The sequence below is a fragment of the Halichoerus grypus genome, chromosome 5, assembly GCF_964656455.1.
Source record: "Halichoerus grypus chromosome 5, mHalGry1.hap1.1, whole genome shotgun sequence".
Taxonomy (NCBI): domain Eukaryota; kingdom Metazoa; phylum Chordata; class Mammalia; order Carnivora; family Phocidae; genus Halichoerus; species Halichoerus grypus.
Window position 1 is genome coordinate 114901885 of NC_135716.1, and position 15938 is coordinate 114917822.

Sequence of the window (15938 nt, forward strand, 5' to 3'; positions counted from 1 at the left end):
GGGTTATCCAAGACCCGAAATCATGGCTGCGGCTGTTTCTGCTTGCTTCCGGACAGAAAATATATTCAAGCATTAGCTCAGGCACACACGCCTAAAACACGTGGATTTACAGTGTTTAACACTGTGGCCCAACTGGTCGCGGGCTGCGTCATCCTCATTATCTGTGTTAACTCCTAAAGACAGAGAAGTAGTTTTGTATAAAATAAAGGCTTATCTGAAGCTTTGCTCCCAGCTCCAACTGAATGCCAAATTTCTTTGAGTATGAAAATGCTAGCAGAAATCTTTTCTTGTAAAGATGTATCGCTTTTATTCTCTTTTTGCTCCTCCGACTTCTGGCTGGACATGTGAAAAACCGTCAAAACAGCCGAAGCCGAGCTGCGTCGGAGGCAGTAATGGCTCTTTTAACAGCAGGGAAGAGAAAGATCTCAAAAGTGAAGCCTATTGTCAGGAGACTTGCGCCCGCCCTGGCCGACTTCCAAGTGAGAGTTAGTTTGGATTAGACTTGGGTTGGGTAACATTTAATTTCTAAAGTGGAGATTTAAGTCGAATTGGTAACATCTCCAAGTTTAACCATCCACAGGTGATGATGGCACTTAAAAAAAAAATTACATAAAAATGCCCAATTCTGGGTAATAATTATAATAACACAACATGCATTCATCTCAAGTTTCCTGTCTCTGAGCCTTGGCCTTCAAATGCTATGCAAATTTTGCATGTGTGGCTATTTGGAAATAGAGTTCTTTTTTGGTGTGATTGTGTAGTGAAGTAATTACATACATAACTTTTGGATATTCAGTTAGTTTGATTTGAAAACATTTACCAAATAATTTGCCTCCAGATTTCAATTAGCAGAAGACTTATCTACATTAGCCTTGTACATGGAGTGGCCAAACTGTATTGATCATCAGACTGTAAGGGATTCTCTACGGCACAGAGGCCAAACCAAAACAGATAAGTGCCTCGTCATACACACATTTATGAGCCAATGGAATGACAGTCCTCATTTGAAAGCAAACAGTATAAATTTGGCCCATACCACAGTGGGTGTGAAAATTGCAAGGTAAAATAAAACAGATGAGACCATTTAAGTTTGAAATGGAAGAACAGATCACTGGCAACAGCTATTTACTTTCACAGCCACTAAAATAGGGTGTTTTGTTGTGAAAACTATCAATACAGGGTGATGGATACCCTGCTTAAAGTGCCAATATGATGCCATTCTGAACTGCAAAACGATTTCATTACAAGTGTATGGGGAACCTTTAAACATGACATTACGATGAGACTATAATGCAAGATAACAATGGAAAAAACAATTTCAGAGTAAGTGTAAGGAGACTATAACCATGCAGTTAGAAGGCCACTGGAATGTGAGATTATAATAGCTCAACATTAAAATGGTGAAAAGGATATGGTCAATTGCTTTTTTTTAAAAACTGGGAATAACCTAGACAACATTTATACTCAGGAATAGTACAGTCATGGGATGTATTTTAGGGAGGAGGAATACTCGGCACCAGTACAACCAGTTCTCATCCCCATTCAAAAGTGTATCCCCATCTTTTTTCCCTCACCTGAGGTTAAGCTGGAGACAGTTTTTGTCTGATCCTATCATTCTCCTTCAACCATTCCACTCTGAGGCTCTGTTGCAAGTTCATAAACATTTTCTTTCTTACTCATGTGTAGTCCCGTGACTTGGCTGCATTAGCCACCCGGGTATGATTTGTGTTCGACTAGGATCGTTTTTTACTGTCTACCTTCCCTCTCTGGCCTCTGGTCGTCACTCGACCTCAGCTGAAATCTCACCACTGGAAACGCAATTCCCTTGGGTCTAAAAGGAATTTTCATTATCAAGAGCGTCTAATGAATGAAAGTTGAAAAAACACAGAGGAATTTATAAAATTAAAGTACCTATTTGAAGGTACTTACCTTTGGCGTTACCTTCAAACAGGTACTTAAATTTTATAAACTATAAAATTTGTAAAAAATTGTAAACATGAACAATCTAAGAAGCATAGACTTTGTCATCAGCTAGACCTGAGTTCATATCCCAGCTCTTACATTGAGTTGTGTGTGGACCTGAAGACTTTCTAAGCCTAGATTTCCTCATTTGTAAAATGGAGCTAACAATGGCATTTAATTCCTAGAGTAATTATGGAATGAAATAGATATTGTATATGAAACATCTTGCATAGTACCTGGCCTATATGAGGGATTTTTTTAAAAAAAGATTTTATCTATTTATTTTAGAGAGAGAGAGAGTGTGTGTGTGAGTGCATGCAAGCAAACAGGGGAGGTGGAGGGGCAGAAAGAGAGGGAGAGAGAGAGAATTTCAAGCAGACTCTGCTGAGTACAGAGCCTGACACAGGGCTCAATCTCGAAACCCTGAGATCATGACCTGAGCCGAAATCAGGAGTCCAACACTTAACCAACTGAGCCACCCAGGCACCCCAATATGAGGGATTCTGTGAATATTCTCTCCACACAGATATAGAGCAGGATAAAAGAACGGGTTGAAATCCTGAAGAGTGAAGCCAAGAAGAGAGAATGGGGCTTAGTGACAGTGTGAGGGAGAGGATTTCTCCCTAATTTCATTTATAATTGATCTTTGAGCCCCTCTAGTTCAGTTCTAATGGGACAGTCTCTTAGTCTTGATTATCTAAGGCATGTTTGTGTTTTCATATCTTTTCCTGCTGTACTGGAAAATTCTGTCCTTGAGAGATGACTGTGGCCACTGACTGAGCTGTCTGTCACTGGGGCTCTTTCCTCTAAGCTTCTACCTTGCCTGGCACTACCTTAAATAAAGTTACCTCATCTTGGATCACAACCTGGGGCTGCCATTTCTTAGCTGCTGAAGTTATACGAAAGTATGTAAACAAGAATTTTGTTATGCCCTTGAACCAGTTTTAAATCTGTTCATCAATATCCTACCTAAAGGACCAATTCACTAATAAGATCAAACATGATTTGGTGAACATAGAATAAAACCTTTTCTCCTCAGAGTTTTCTTCTGTTAAGAATCCTGATTTTTAACTGTGGTATTATTTTTGTCTAAAACCCTCATAATGTTAACAAAACATTCTCATGAAGGAGTTACCTGGCTCTAAAAATATGTCCTTGGATTACTCAGGTTTAATGGCTTCATTTAGTGTACCATTGGCTTATTTCCTTAAAAGTCCTTCTATAGGGATGAGTCATCAAAGGAACAACTCACTAATCTTGAACTCCTTGAGAACAGGGCTCATGATGAACATACAGTTATGGTCCTAGGCCCTAGTAGTGCCAGACATTGAAGGTGATTAATAAATGATTCTTGGAGTAAATTTTATGTAAACTGTAAACCAAACAAAATTATTCAAAGCAATATAATCTGGGGTGATCTGGAAATCAGTACAACTGCTTTGTACTCTGCCCATACTGAGCACCAACTATGTGAAGGACATGAAGGTAAGCATTAAGGACATAACATGGAAGTGGGGAAGAAACATATTTCTTATTTGTCTAAGGTATGCGAGACCTTCACATGCCTTATTACTTAGTTCATTTCATTTTTAACACAACCCTTAGATGTAAGCATTGCCATCCATATTTTATGAAGAACACAGGCTAAGAGAGGCTGAGAAACTTGTCTGAAGTGCTGGGATTTGAACATGACTGTTCCACTACAAATCCTTTGCTATTTCTGCTCTGTCCCATTGCTGCTCCTGTGTGAATTGAATTACAATCCAACAGAGGAGAAGAGACAAGAACATAAATGACAAATGGCAAGGTAGCCTGTGATAAGTATCATCTGAGCAGAATGAAACATACCAGAGGGTTTGAATGAGGAGAAGATCACTTCCACCTGAGGTTCTGTCCTCATCATGCATTTTTTCTCTTTTCTTCTTCCATCTGTTTTTTGGGGGATGATGTTTTCCCCAACTGGCATGCCCTCTCTTTCTACAAGCAATGGTCAACACTGACTTTACAACCTGCTTGAGCCAGTAATTGTTGCATACTAAAAAACCTAAGTTCCTAGGCCACATGCTTTCTTCTAGGTCCTTTTTCATCTTCCCCCAGCCTGGATGACCTTCCTTCTCTCTCCACTGAGGGTTGAAGTTACCCTCTTTCAGGTCTAAATCACATTCACTTTCTGGGAACTCTTCCCCCAGGACAATTAGTACTACCTTCTCTCTTTTTCTGCTAGCACATTGGTCATATATGTATTTGGGACTTGTTCCCCACTGTCTAGCACAGTGGAGTATCTTGATGGCAGGTCAAGCTGTGTTTTCCTTTGGGATTTGGATGACTCTGGGCATGTCTGCCATATTAGCAAGGTGGACCTGTTAGTAGTCCACTTAACTGAGGGATGGAGAATTCTCTTTGGGTGTCAGGGATAAGTTTGGGGAAAACAGAGAATCAGAAACACAAGCTTTGTCCCAAACATATCACCTTTATAGTAGGAGGATGGGTTTCCTTTATGATTCCAGCCTTCCTTGTGCCCCCATCCAGTCGTGTCTGAGTCAGAAGGTGGTGGGACAAGCAAGAGGCTATAACAAAAACATCTGAAACTGTTTTCATCACAAACTGTCTGTGAGATGTCGGGGCAAGAAAGTAGCTTTGCTAGAGACTGACATACAGAGTAACACTATGTGCATCTGGTATTAGTTTTAGGGCAACACACAGCAGGAGATCACTGTGGAGATCACAGTCTGGTTGTGATCAGTTCATCACAGGCCTCAGCAGAGAATCTTTGCTCCTGAAGTCTGTAGATTTCTGGGGGAAGGGTTAAGCTCTGTGGCAGGAGGACCACAATTCCATATGCATGTGATGTATTGTGGATGAGCAAACTAGTATGTCTCCCAAACGGATGCTGTACTTCCTTTCAAATGTATGTAGAAACTATTATGATGACTAAATACAACTTTATTGAAAAAATTACTAATAACTTGCATCAAAACATATTTTTTCAGTTTTTTATTTTATTTTTTTAAAATTGTTTTGAAAGAGAGTGCAAGTTTGGGGGGGAGGGGCAGAAGGAGAGGGAGAAAATCTTAAGTAGACTCCATGCTGTGTGTGGAGCCTGACGCAGGGCTCCATCTCACCACCCTGAGGTCATGATCTGAGCTGAAATCAAGAGTCAGAGGCTTAACCAACTGAGCCACCAAGGTGCCCCTATTTTTTCAATTAAGATATAAAATATACCTATTTTTGAATAAATATGAGTGAACATGAAGCTTTCAGCATTAGAAAGATGTTCTCGTACTCACCGATGCTGTGAGTGGTGAGGGGTGGAGTTAGTGACACCTGGTGGTGGCAGTTCCCGTTAGATGAATTAGCTCCGTGAAGACCGGTGCTGGCTCTTCTTACCATTAAACACGTAAACGCTGGTGCCTGGCAGTTAGTAAGTCAAACCTGACTGAATGAGTAAGTGAATGAATGCATAAAGTTTGAGCTGACAAATGTCTACCTTTCAACCACTGGATTGTGACATGTTACATAGAACTCCAGCTATAGGTTCCCTGAAAAAATTAAAAAAAAAAAGTCTGCCAGTTCTCAGTCAGTTGGTACATAAATACTGTGCTAATTAATGGGATGCAGTCATGTGATACTTGTGATACATGTGAAAATTAATGGGTCAGCCCACATACCAGTGTATGAACTTGTTCCCATCCAAGGACTCAGTTGAGATGGGAATAATAATTTCATATAGTGCACTTCACTTGTGACTGTCACAATATAACCTGAGTTATAAGAAAAAGACCCATGTCATTTGAATTTTCTTTTACTAACTTCAAATATGATTTATGGGGCACCTGCATGGCTCAGTCGGTTAAGCATCCGACTCTTGATTTCAGCTCAGGTCATGATCTCATAGTCATGAGATCAAACCCCGCATCAGGCTCCATGCTCAGTGCAGAGTCTGCTTGTCCCTCTTTCTTTCTCTCTGCTGCACCCCCTGCCCCCCCCGCCCCACTCACATACTCTCTTTCTTTCAAATAAATAAATAATTAAATATCTTAAAAAATAAAATATGATTTATAAAGACTTTTGACTAAAAATGGAAAAACTCTTTATTCAATTCTTCAAAGGGAGTAAAACATGTACTCAGGATTTAATTAAAGCATTTTCCATGAAGAGATGTCAGCTTTGGTTGTAACCTGAACCAGGTCTCCTAATGGACTCTCATACATGGGCCAGAGATTATACTCCAAACTCTATGAGTAAGACCAGTATAGGCAGTTCTGATATTTCTCTTTTCCCTCACCCTGGGACTGTCAACTCTTAGAAAATCCGAGTAGGTCCTAATTTATAAACATTGAATTTATGCTCATGCCATTGAAGCATTCATGGGAGAGATAATAAGAGGAAGTGGAATCAGGAAATTCAGAGACCCCCAAATTGTTCAAGTGGAAAGGAAGTTTAGAGATCATCATAGTCCAGCCTGTCCATTTTACTGATATGGCCCCAAATATGAAGTGACTGGTACAAGATCACATATCCAATTAGTTCTAGAGTTAGACCACTAAGATTTTTCTTGCCTCAAAACCTCTACTTGGCAGTGGTCTCCATTAAAAAAAACAAAACAACACCCCCCCCAATGTATCCAGGGTTTAGCTCCAATTTCACCTCTTCCAACATTGGTTGACCCAATGACTCTCGATAGACGTGTTTTCCATTTGCCCCCTAGCACTGCTTTCCACCTGTCCCAGTGAGATGACCTTTAAAGTCAATATCAGTAGGTTCCATTGCCCTCTGGCTTCTGGCTGGGTATGGCCAACAGGATACTTGGCAGGGTGTTGGCAGCGAGGAGGAAATTGAGGTCAGTGCATTTATTATCATGGTGGTCTGGCAATATGACTGTAAGCCATTGGTGGCTGTCTTCACTACTAAAAGCCACAGTTCCTAGTGGGAGACCCAATAGGAGAGGTATAGCTTTCTCTTGGGTTCTGGTCACTGCTCCTTTCCTTTGTCCATCCAGGCCTAGGGGGAGGACTGGCTCCCCACTTTTTATTAGTCCCAAGATACTTCACTGTTCCTTGTTGACTTACCCTCGTACTGCCCACACCATTTGTTTATTTTTAAAAAATTTTTAAAAGGCTTTATTTATTTACTTGAGAGAGGGAGAGGGACATGCAGACTCAGTGTTGAGCATGGAGCCTGACGCGGGGCTTGATCCCATGACCCTAAGATCATGACCTGAGTCGAAATCAGGAATCAGACACTTAATCAAATGAGACACCCAGGCACCCCTACCCACACCATTTAAAAAGTACTTTTATTAAACTCAGTTACTCCATTGAGTATAAAATCGATTTCCTACTTGAACCCGGATTACTATACCGCTCCTCTGTTGCCTTATTTTTTTCCCTCATAGCACAAATGGCAAACTATCTTCAACTTGGGTTTTTTGTTTGTGTTTTTTTTTTTTTTAATTTTGTTTGTTTGTTTTTTACTTACTTATAATCTGGCTTTCCTAACCAGAATGTGTTTTCATGGCTTGGCACAGTGCCTGACACATGGTAGGTACTTGATAAATGTTTGTTGAATGAATAGGTCCAGGCATCAAACTTCTAGCTCAAAATTCTTTCTACACATTATAATGAGAATAACCCCCTAGAACTTTTAGGCATGAATCTATGTAAAGGGGAATTTTAATTCATTTCGATGACAATATAAATTGCGTAGGCTTCTGTAGCTGGTAGCTACTATTTAATGTATGGTTTCTATAGTAAAATGTACCTTTCATTAGTCCATTATTTTCCATTAGATTGTAGTTTCATGAAGGTAGGGACCAGGTGGACCTTGCCCATGGTTTATGTGTGAGGCTCTGGACACTGCCTGATACAACCTAAGTTTTACTTTGTGTGAAATACCACGCTGAACACTGGTGACCTGGAGATATATAAGGCAGAGACTCTATCCTGAGGGGCCCACAGTCTTACTGAAGAGACTGACATGAACAAAATCACAGGTGATGTAATGGGAAAGTGTTTCAGGATCACAGAGAAAGAAAAAAGGCCAGTGAACTCTTTAGATAATCTGGTGGAGGGAGAAGGGAGCCTTCTAGGATTTTCCTTTTCTGAAACTACTTATTCAGCAGCATTATTTCAAAACTACGAATTCTAAAGTGAACTTTTGCAACCCGATCCAATTAGAAGCTGAGGATTTCATGTAAATACAAAGCTTTTCTGCTTTGTGCTGCTGGTTTTATATTTTCCTTCTCTTATCCTTTTATTCTCTTCAGAAAAAAAAAGTGAAGGAAGTAAAGATCATTTTTGAATCTGGATTTTCTGAGTGTTGGCCATGTTCAAAAGATGATAAAATCTTGTTTTTCAAGAGTACTGTTTTGGAGCATCATGAAACTTATTTGACATTGACTGCAGGGAAAAAAAAATTACCAAAAAAAAAAAAAAAAAGCAAAGAAAGAAAAACTTGTTATATTCCCCACCAGAGGGAGACAATTTTTTTCCTTTTGCCTTTCAAAACCTAAATTCTGATTAACACAGATTTGAAGAGTACAATACAAGGTTTACTAGAGCTGATTAATACCCAGGGGAAAAAAACAAACTTACAATCTAATTTGTTTACTTTTGTCTTTTAATATCAAATTATTTTCGAGATCTAAGTTCTGTTCTGCCAGCGCAGTAAATGCTACTTAACATGCATGAAACTTTAAGAGCTACTTGTTATTTCAGTGTCGACTTTCTCTCTAATTATATTAGTATGGATTCAGATAGGACACTGATAATATAACAACATGGAATAATTTAGCATAATTATTTCCTGTAGTAAGTCATTTACAAATCAACCTTAAACTAATAGAGACGGGGCATGGTGGTGGAGGAGGAGGCCAAACTGGTAACAATGTCTTCTTCTGTTGGCAAGACTGTAGATGAGGAAAATGTCGAAAAAAGCTGAAACTGAGTCAGTCAGTTTTCAATCTACCGCAACTCTTGAAAACTTTTTCAAAAGAAATCTACTTACAGTAGTTGCTAATTTAGGAAAAAACAATACATGAGCAGTAGCTCCTATCTATGGCATATCTGTGCTTAGGATAATTAAACATTTTATCAAAAATGTAGAAAATTGTGCAAGACCTCCTGTACTTTTAAGAAGTCCAATTACATGCCCAATTTAATAGAGAGAGTGTGAGATCTACATGTCCAGTGTAATTACTTGGATGTTTCATTCTTCTCTATGGTTCTTTTCGGAAACCCATTCAGAGCTGACCTTGTGTAAATGTTTTTTAAATGACTCTGAAACATTTTACAAATCCAATTAGTGCACAGTCAGATCTTCTCAGCTCACCTCATTTGACACAGGGTACTGACAAAGTAGACTTACTGTTTATCGTGACTCTTATTTACTTACTTTCTTTGTCATTTTTAGAAGACGTGCAGCGGGGCTGTGGAACAACTCTCAGAAGCTCACATTTAAATATGGGATGATGTGGAGGCATCAGGTAAAATATTTGTCTGGTTCGGAGCCTGAGTTTCTCATCATAATTCAGTGAAGGTAAGTGGATGCTTTGGAAAAGCACAGAGTGTCACTTACGTTTCACTTGCCTCAGGTATCATTTAATCAGCGAGCACGGTTAATAATTCTGCTTTTCCATTTGTCAAGATCTCAATATTTTTTCAATATGAGGTCTGCTCCAGTGTACTTTACATGACACTTTATAATTAGTGGTACTTGAGAATTTGGCAGTTTTAAAAATTCATACAACATTCTTAGTTACAATTTATAAATGATTTTAAAGTATAATTAACATTCATCTTTACAAGTTATATGCAAACAAATATGCAAATTCAGAAATAAATATGCAAACATATAAAATGTTTTTGAATTAAGTAGTCCTTAACATTTTTAATGAAATCAATATTTTATTCATATTTTGCACACAATTTTGAGTACTTACTGATTTGAGGGGGTCCATGGCATATAGGCTTTTGCATATTGCAACCTCTAACTACCAGCAACAGGGGGAAATGAGAATGAGTTCATTTTTTTTGTGAAAACAGAAAGGATGATTTTGCAGACAAATCTAATAGGTGCTGTTGAGTGGGTTACTGATGTAATTAAAATGGTCTTTTTCCTCCTTAAACTTCTTCTTCTTCTTTTTTTTTTTTTTAAGTAGGCCCCACACCCAGCATGGAACCCAGTGTGAGGCTTGAACTCATGACCTTGAGATCAAGACCCTGAGATCAAAACCTGAGCAGGAAATCAAGAGTCGGATGCTTAACCAACTGAGTCACCCAGGCACCCTGCTCCTTGAACTCTTAACCTTACAAGGAACCTTCCTTAGGAAACATAAAACCTGTTTGGATCTCAGGAAGATAAAGTTGAGGACATTAACAAAGTGCCCATTTAGCTTCTTGAGTTGGTGGTTAATAAAGGCTATAAACTGAATTTTTAACCATGGATTCTTGAGGTATTAAAGTCTGAAAGGAGGAGAATGCAGGGGTCAGTATGAGATGAACACAGGATTATTGGAAAATGCACCTTCAGTGGAAAAGTCACTAAGCAAGAGTAGAGATTCAATAAGTTTACTTATGATTTTAAAGAAAATCTATTCAAAAGGTTAACTGACTCAAAATCTTTGTTTGCTCGTTCAACAAACACTCATCTTTCAGGGCTTGGCTTCAGTTCTTGCTTTTCAGGGCAGATTTCTCACTACCAGGGTCTTCCTTCTCTGAATTCCTACTGCATTAATAAGTCCATCAGGCGAAGGTTTTTATACCCTCATTCCGGGCAAGGACTACATTCAGTGCTATTGGGGGTACAAAGAAGTAGAAGACTGAATCAATTAGCACCACACAGTTGAGCTCTAAAATGTTCTTCAGTTTTTACCGGTATCCATGCTGTACTATTATTTTTTAAACGGCAAATTTCTTGAGGGAAAAGAACTTCATTTATATAAGAGATGGTGAGAAGAATTCATTCTGAGTGGTGGCTCTGCGGAATTAGTAGCTGCTCACTGGAATGCTGTGTAAAGCGGGATTCTGAGGTCGTGTCATTAGAACCAATACCGCTATGTTTTTGTCATCCTTGCTCAACTCAGAATCTTATTTTTAGTAGTAGCATTTCTTTTATTAGAGAATGAGAGCTTTATGATCCACTTAATTTCCCTTTTTTAGCTGCTGGTAACTCAGGGGAAAGTTTTAATATAATTTTCTTTGTCTCTTTATTACTTGATTTTTTTTCTTTTATTTTGTGGACTATGTTATTGTACTGTAAATTTGTTTTAAACAGCCAGTTGCTTTAAATATTTTTGAAAGAAATAGATAATTACATATTCTTCTTTCTATAAACTTTATGGTGCCTAGCATAGGTCCAGAGCCCCAAGGAAGCATAGAATATATGCACTTTGATTGCGCGGAGAACACTGAACCTGATTCTATTGGGGTCTCATATGGTAAATGCACAATGAAGCATGAATGAGTGAATGAATGAACGAATGAGTTCAGAAGGAATTCAAACCATGAGAAAGATCGTGATGGGATGTGATTTGCCAAGTAAAGCATCAGACTGGAGATGAATCTTGGCTAATGCCTTTAAAAAAGGCATAGACTAAAGATTGGAATAGTAGGAAATAGCTTGGTGGGGAAAAAAGGTTTAGCAAGAATTGAAAATGACAAGAGCCATAATGCAATAATATTTGACTCTTCTACATGGGCCTATTTGCTTGGGTGGAATGTAAGATCGCAGAGATCAACACTTTAAAAAAGTTTCATCCAGGACACATTCGTGTAGTCATCCAGATGGTATTTCCAGGGTGTTTTCAAGTTGTTTGTTGATGAAGGTGATCCTGCTACCTACATTTATTTCAAATTCAAAAACAAAAGATACAAGATGTGATGATTTGAACTTGCTGACTTAGGGTAAAATAATTCATTTACATGCATCCCAAATTAATCCCTCCGTAGAATCAGAATAAGAAATTGAAATTCTGATTTGCTGCAAACTGCTCCATAATGTCTGTGGGAACTGGCTTTGTTTAGTTGTTGCCGCACAAGAGTCTTAGGTAAACAACATATAGCTCTATCCATGTGCATCTGGGGAGGCTTCAACATATTTATTATGCAACTTAAACATGAAAAAGCCAGATCTGCTGCACTTAGCAAAAGAACTAAATCTCATTCAGTGTCAAACAAACCCCTACCACCTTCTTGTCAAGTAACCTTGGTCTTTAAAGACCATCCCTACACAATCAGTCACTTCCATATGCCTTTCATTCTTCCCTTATTCTAGGTTTTTTTCCTCAACGTTTTGTTTCTCTGGGCTGAATTTCATCTCAGTTGATTGCCCAATTCACTTTTCATTCAGTCATAATTGTTTTTTGAATTGTCTTAAATTCTCAAATGGATTATGACAATTTGAAAATTAACAATGGTGCCATAATTGCATGGGGCTGTGTGATCCACAAAACCCTGTTGGCTGATGTTTTTCCCCCCTACCTGTAATTTTTTTTTTTTTTTAACCAAATGTGAAAAGGTAGAAGTACACACACAAGCAGAAAATACATATGGTTGTGATTTACAATAATGCTTAGTTTTCCAATATTTGGAAATCAACCACAGATACCTGTAAAACTATTTTAATACAGAAATGAATAAAAAAAGAATTCAATCAGGCTTTCTTTCTTTCAGACTGTTTCTTTCTCTTGTGGAAGTGGGAACATACACAAGCAGGACAACATTTTCTGTATGTGTATGGAAATTAAAATTCAGAAAAATATCATTATTCTTTAATTATCTGACTTCAGCTGGGCTCTCAGGGCAACTTGGCAATCCTCTTACTTCTCCCTGGTTGGCTTCCTCAAATTCCTCATGAGGCAGCTGTTCCCAACCTTTCAACTTGTGCCATTCTTCTCATTCTCAGCCTTTACCCTTGCTTCATAATTTACAGAGAATATAGTGGTTTCTGAGCAGTATCCTTGGAATTTCTTTGCTTCTTCTACCTGCAGACTCACCTACAGAAGCACGCAGATTTTAACCTGTCTCTCCCTCAGTCTTGAAGGAAGAGGGTTTTACCTTCATTCCAATGTTAGCCTTTGGGGTGCATTGGCTTCCATCTCCTCTGGCCTCGCCTCTCCATGTCAGGCTCCTTCTTGCCCTCTCCCCTGGCTCCCTCTCTTCAGCCTACAGACATGATCACATCTACTACTACCTTAACCTCCCCCCACCTCCCTTCTTGTCTTAGCCACACTTGATCCTAGGTGTCCAGCCAACTCTCTTTTCCACCTGCAACACCCCTCCCCATTCACTGGTCATTGGGGCTGATGAAGAAAGGCCACATCGATCTCAGGTAATCACCTGGGAGCTCTTGCCCACTCATTCTCCTCTCCTAGCTTATCATCCCTGTTCTCTATTTCCTTGTTTTTAGCCCCACTTTAGGGAGCCGTTTCTGGGTCCTCAATTTTTAGTCTTGTATGTTTCCCTGGTTGTAGCTTCCATGTACCTTCTCATTTATCCTGGATCCTAGTCATACCTGGTGGGCTAAAGTTTGGCTTTTTCTACCAAAAAAGGGGGACTCAGACATTCTCCTGAACTCTGAAGCACTTTGAAAACTGTTTCTACTTCCTCAGCTCCCACTCTAGTCTCATCCCATTGAACCACCTGGTCTTGCTAAGATTACTGATGGCTTCCCTATTGCTAGATCCAATGCCCTATTTCCAATTTTCAACATTTTCTCAGCTTTTTTCTTTCTTTCTTTCTTTCTTTCTTTCTTTCTTTCTTTCTTTCTTTCTTTCTTTCTTTCTTTCTTTCTTTCTTCTCTACACCCAATATGGAGCTTGAATTCATGAACCTAAGATCAAAAGTTGCTTGTTCTCCTGACTGAGCCAGCGAGGTGCCCCAACATTTTCTCAGCTTTTAACACTGTTGACTCTCTTGACTTCTGGACGCTTCTTCCATTGGCTTCCAGAACACCAATCAGTATACATACCTTTACTGAAGGCCTACTGTTCTGATTTTTGAGATACAAAGGGGAGTAATACATGGTCTCTGCTCCCAAAGATATTATAACGTAGAGGAGAAGAAAGACAGGTAAATAGGCAAGTACAAATCAGGAAATAAAGTCTATGCATGGGAAGAGTAACTCATTCCTGGGCCTGAAGGGCCAAAGAGGACTTCACTTATTTCTGAACTGAGGTTTGAGGCATGACTAGGAGCTACCTAGGTAGGGTGGGGCCAAGGATAAGAGTGTCAAGGTCCAAAGGAGAGAGAACATGAATGTTCAGATAACTTCAATACGATTGGCATGATTGGAGTGGAAAGTTTGGTTAGTGTGCTGTAAGAAATAGAGCTGGACAGCGCAGGGGCCAGGTCATAGAAGTCCATGCGAGTCATTTTAAAGAGTTTGGAAATTATGCAAAGACAATGAGAGGCTATTGTAAAATAGTACATGGAAGAGTGACATGATCTGAGTCACATTTTAGAAGGATCACTCTGGCTGCTGAGTAGATAATGAGTCGAGCAGTAGAGGAGGGATGACAGGAGGCAGGGTGACAGGCTGTGGTGGAAATCTAGCCCAGATTCTCCTGGCCTGATACAGGTAAGCAGTCACGTGGACAGCAAAAGAAGAAAGATGTGATGGATTTTAACTGTATTAAGGAGAAATAATGAAAAGGGCTTGGCAGTTGATTAAATTATCCTTTGTAATCGTCTTCAGTTCCTTGCTATCTCACCATGGCGTTTTTACCTATGGAAACTATAGCATTTCTCACTTTTAATTTTATTTTTCTATTACTTACCGGATCTTTGACTAGGACTCTGATTAATCTCAATCCCCATTCCACAGCATGATGCCTTGTGGCTAGAAGGTAAAAAACAAATGCCGTTTGACCAAGTGACTCCACTTCTCTGGGTAATGTTCACTGTTAATTTTAACGTACACCTCTGCCAGATTATCATCCTACCCCTGTCACCCTCCCACACATTATACGACGGACAGACTGCTTCATCTATTTTAAGTTTCAAAAGCTGCAAATCAAACTTTCTCTTCCATTGAAACTCTTTAAAAATGTTTATTTTTAATAATGTGAAGGCAAATACCCTATCGTCCTTCTACTTGCTTTCTATTGCTGATGTAAAAATTGCCACAAACACAGAGACATAAAACCGCACACATTTATTATCTCTGTACATTAGAAGTCCAGGTAGGCTTGACTGGGTTTTATGCTCAGGGTATTACAAAACTGAAATCAAGATGTCAGCTGAGCCAGGCTTCTATGTGGACTCTCTGGAAAGAATTCACTTCCAAGTTCTTTGGGTTGATGGCCAACTTCAGTTCTTGCAGTTGTAGGACTAAGGTCCTGGGTTCTTTGCTGGCTGTCCGCCAGGGGCTACTATGGCTGCTGAAGGCCACCTCCTTCCCTTTTCATATGGCCCTTCCATCTTCAAACCAGCAATGCCAGCAATGGTGAATCAGGTCCTTCTTTTTTTTTTTTCTCCCCAGCTTTATTGAGGAATAGTTGACAAATAAAATGGTAAGGTATTTACAATATGATGATTTTATATACATATAAATATATGTTGATATATTTTAAAATATTTTTAATATATTTCAATATGTTTTTAATCTCTATATTTTTATTTTTAATATGTTTTATATTTTTGTATATTTTATGTCTATATACTTTTATGTTTGTATACATTATATATAAATAAATATATGTATGTTGTGAAGGAATTCTTCCCATTGAGTTAATGAACACATCCATCACATCACTTTTTTTTTTTGGTGTGAGCTTTTAAGTTCTATTCTCTTAGCAAATTTCAATTATACAATACAGTGTTATCGGCTATAGTCACCATGTTATACTTTAGATCCTCAGACCTTTTCATTTTCTGAGAGTTTAGAGCCTTTCACCAGCTTCTCCCTATTTTCTTATTTAAAAAAAATTATTTAAAAATTTATTTAAATTTATTTAAAAATTTATTTATTTATTTCCC

The 15938-nt window shown here is 38.7% G+C and overlaps 1 long non-coding RNA gene across 5 annotated transcripts in view; it reads left to right on the top strand.

The window, feature by feature from the left end:
- The window catches only part of LOC144381904 (uncharacterized), a 69654-nt gene extending 59262 nt beyond the window's left edge, over nucleotides 1–10392 (top strand). For all 5 annotated transcript variants that reach the window (XR_013448078.1, XR_013448076.1, XR_013448079.1 and 2 more), the window contains 2 exons: nucleotides 9373–9498; nucleotides 10118–10392. This is a non-coding gene — a long non-coding RNA (uncharacterized LOC144381904). The remainder of the gene's footprint in view (nucleotides 1–9372; nucleotides 9499–10117) is intronic.
- Nucleotides 10393–15938: the final 5546 nt, after the last annotated feature.